Genomic DNA, 4,575 nt, shown 5'->3' on the forward strand with positions numbered 1-4,575 from the left:
AAGGACCAGATGGAATCAATTCAATCAAAGAGAAAAGCATCAAAAGGAAACTTTTGCATGAAACAGGGGTCAGTGCAGGTGCAAAGAGGCTAGCAGTGCTCTACAATGCAGGTACAGAGAAGGCTAGGGTGCTCTACAATGCTTTATCAGCAGACCAAGGGGTGCACAGACCAGGGAAATATGTTTTTCCGACACTACAAGTTAAATGTAGCTCAATGAAGGGTCTTCCTAGGGTCAATTCAAGATGAGTGAGACATTGAAGGTATTATGAAGAGGTGTAACAAAGGAAAAAGTGAAGGAAACCACTAAGGGAATGAAATGATCCCAAATATGATCATCCGAATCTATGACCGCAAACAAAAGTATCTTCCCTAGACCTAGTGACCTGGTCTAGAACAACAGAAATCAATGACTACAAAGTTTTCCTTATGATAACTGGAGAATGGAAATATGAATTACTTGTGATCTTTCGTAATCTCTTCCATCATCTTGGCTTGTCAACTCCAACCATAGCTCTGATCGCTATAATTAGAACCTGCACAAACAAACAATACAAGCCAAATATCTATGACATTTACGTAGCATTATCCAATCATTCTATTCAATGGATCAGAATAGCAATGAAACACATGTACATAAACATAACATAACACATGTAGGAAAATGGTATACTCTTTGTATTAAAATGGAAGGGAGATAGTTTACAACCAAAAGTGGAAGTTGATATTGTAGATAAGCTCCCAAGTTGACTTGTCCTTCCTTGCCACAATGTGTACCTCAAAGCCACCCTAATGCATGGGAATGATGTAACTCTTATGATCAAAACATCAGCATGAGGGTATGATTAATCTCCAAAAGCCAACCCCTAGCTTGTGGATGGAAGTGAATATATAGGAGAGGATGGTAGTCTAGGAATTCTTATCCATTTACCAATCTAGGCTTGAGATCCAATCTTGATGGGAGTATGATCTCAATGGATAAGAAGGTTAAAACTCCAAGGTAGGGGAGATAGGATTCAAAGTTCTTATCCAAGGTAAATGGTTGTAACAACTCCTGGAAGAGGAAGCTTCGAGATTCGTCTTATTTTCCCTGAATTTCCTTGATCAGGGCACCCCCAACAAGGGCATACATGCTTTGATCGAAGCAAGTGCATAATTGAGAGATCTGCCACTCAAAGCAAGTCCCTAAGGGGCCAAGGTGTGTTGGGCCTTAAAAGCACTTAAATGAAGCAATAAATGTAAAAATATCAAGGATTTAAGAGATTCATGCTTAGGGATTTGTGTAGGGATGATGACAAGGTGTTCATCGATGTTGATGGATCCAATTTGTCAGCCTATTGACCCGATGTGACAAAATGTCCTATATCAATATTTCACTATTATAGAATGCATTGTACCCACAACTCATCAAAGGGATTTGAATCTTTCTTGGAGTAGACAATTGTTGCAAATTTTCTTCATTCTGGTGGAAATGCATTCAGAACACATACAATTACCTCATAATCAATTTTGGGTTCCTCAAGTCCTTGCAAATGGTATCTTAGCTAATAGAATCTCATGAGGAAGGATGCCATATCCTCATCCTTCAATTTCTTCATTCTATATAGCTTGTTTCGTAAAGACATCTTTTGACTTGTTGTACTTACATAGTACAAATTCACTAGCTTGTCGTACATGGCCTTGGAAGTCTTTAGATTTGCAACAAATGGAACAAGAGAATCCTTAATTGATTTAACTATGATCCTTTGAGCTCTTACTTCCCCTTTCTTGTACCTTGATAATTCTTTTGTCTTTTCCTTCTCAAGTTCAATAAATTCTCTGGTAACATATCCCATTACATTTTTCTCTATGAGTATCAAGTCAATCCTTTTCTTCCATACTAGATAGTTTGAAGCCCCAATGAGCTTATTACTATCCTTGCAAAAAGAACATACATGAATTGAAGATTCATCCATTATGAGATAATGTGTTACTTACTTGAATAATATCTCCAACCTTATTGATGTCTTTAAGATCTTTGGAGAGTTCTTAATGTTTCCCTTGAAAGATGTTCGCTAGGATTCCTCTACCAACAACTTCCAAGATTAGTGCCTTGAAAATAGATCTTTTTTTTGCGATGTGGATGTATTTTTTATCTTCTTCAATGTAGAAACCTAATATTATAAAGGTATTCTATTAAAGAGCCTTTAACTATATCCCTTCAAGAGACAATCTTCCTATCCCTTGATCAACAATTACTTCTAGTGTCCTTCTAGTTGCCTTCCTTGCTCACCTAAACTATAATACCATGCTAGAAAATGTAAAGTGGCAACAATTATATCTTATTTTCTTTAACATTGATACTTGCTTGTGAATCTTAGTTATCTTCCTTTTGTTCTTTAGTTATATATTTTCATCAAACAATATCAAGAAACAACAACAACAAAAGAGGACACAAATATAGGCTCTCGACCAGGGTAAAACCCCTCCAAGGGGAAAACCCAGAAACTCTTGTCTTCTTGGAATATTCTTCAAATGAGAGATAAAGACCCAATCCCTAGACCAAGTCCTTCTCTCAATACTAAGTCGTCCCTTCCTTAATCCCTTCTTGAATCTGCACCAAACTGCTACACACTGCAACTTGGATTTGTCAGCTACAACACTGCTACTCAACTTGCAACTTCAACTTGCAATTTAGGCCCTGCAACTCCTGAAGAAACCCTAATTTGACCTGCTTCTTGGAATTTCCAAGAGAAATACAACTCTTCCTAAGGTCAATGAGGTCTAGATAGAGTTTCCTTCCTTCCAGCTATCAGTTTCTGCACTTCGTTCGACTGCAACTTCGGCCTCTTCCCGCAACCCAAAAACCCTATAATTTTGACATGTGAGAGAGATAGAGCCCAGAAACCAAAAAAATTGTCCTTCTTCCTTCTTTTTGACCTTCGCTCTCCTTCTTGCAGCTACCTAGTTATAGATCAAACTCTCTCTTGTAGATCAAACTTGTGAGAGAGTGTGTCTCCAAATGAAGTCGAACTTCTCTTTATATAAAATGTAGATTTTTATTATATATTCAACAACTTATGTGATATGATAAAACACAAGACAAGAATCTACTCTACTCTTCAGCGGAAACCAAAATTGATTGATGAAAATAATAAGCAGAAAAGGAAGAATATCAATTGCACATAACACAATATTTCTCTGGGGAAAGAAACTACTAAAAACCCCAACTATCTATATTGCATTAACCAAAAGATCTAAGAAGAAAATACAATGCTTGTTCAACCTGAACAATTCCTGCACAAGTACAATCTATCTCTCTACCTCACAAGCCAGCTCAAGCCAACACTTAGCCAATTCTGCTACCTGCCAAGCCCCTACTTCCTTGCGCAATTCCTGAGAGAATTATCCCATATTTAATTAGGAAATCCACTCTCCATAACTATGCAATCCATCCATAGGTTGTCATCTGATTGTATGCACCATCTGTACAACTTGGAAAATTATACAATTGATAGTACATTGTCCCTGAACTTTAATCTCAACTAGGCCTTCCTCTAAAATGACATGCATGAGCTATTTATGAGTGAATATTTGGTTAACTGGTATGGTACTGAGGATGCTCTAGTGTTCGTCCCCACTACTAGACCTCCTACTAGTTCCTCCAATAGTTACAACTAGTTTAACTGACTATAAATCAGTTAGCCTGAGTTATCTAATTACAACTCAAAAGAACTCACCCTAGGCCCCTAAAATTTAGATATCACTCTACATGACTCTAGATAGACTTCCAACTCGAATTTCCTAAGTAAATTAAGTCAATTTAACTTAATGAACTATTACAAGTTGCTATGAGAATACAATTTCCATTTAATTCAAGGACAAATTAAATTGGAATTTTTTGTTGTTATTTTTAACACTCCCTCTCAATAAGAAAGGGATTACCTATTACCCCGATCCCACCTCTGTGAAAGTCTAATTTTCATATTGACAAGGTCTTTGTCAAAATATCTGCATCCTGCTCCTCTGTGGGAATGTACTCCAACAACATAATTCTCCTTTCCATACAATCTTGAAGATGATGATACCGGATATCAATATGCTTGGACCAATCATGAAAAATTGGATTTTCGGAGAGTTTGATACAACTTTGTTTGTCACAATAAATCACAGTTGGATCCATCTGCTAACCAAATAAACCAACAATAATCTTCCTCATCCAGATAGCCTAACAAGCTGCTTGACTAGCAACCATGTAATTTGCTTTTGTTGAACTTAGTGCAACTGATCTATGTTTCCTACTGTACTAAGAAACAATTGTTGACCAAATACAAAAGATACCACCTAATGTGCTCTTCCTATTGGATGGACTCCCTGTCAAATCTGCATCGGTGAAGCCTTGAAGCTTCATTCCCTCTGTTTGTTTGTACCATAAACCATATTGAGTAGTGCCTCTAAGGTATCTCAACACATTTTTGGCTACCTTCCAATATAGTTTGGTCAACTTAACCATCGCTTGACTAAGTTGGTTAACTGCATAACACATGTCCAGTCATGTGTTCACCAAATACATGAGTGAACCCAAAAGTTTCCTGTA

Source organism: Pinus tabuliformis, chromosome 7, assembly GCF_031772625.1.
Source record: "Pinus tabuliformis cultivar Carrire ecotype Pingquan chromosome 7, CPIR1, whole genome shotgun sequence".
Taxonomy (NCBI): Eukaryota; Viridiplantae; Streptophyta; class Pinopsida; order Pinales; family Pinaceae; genus Pinus; species Pinus tabuliformis.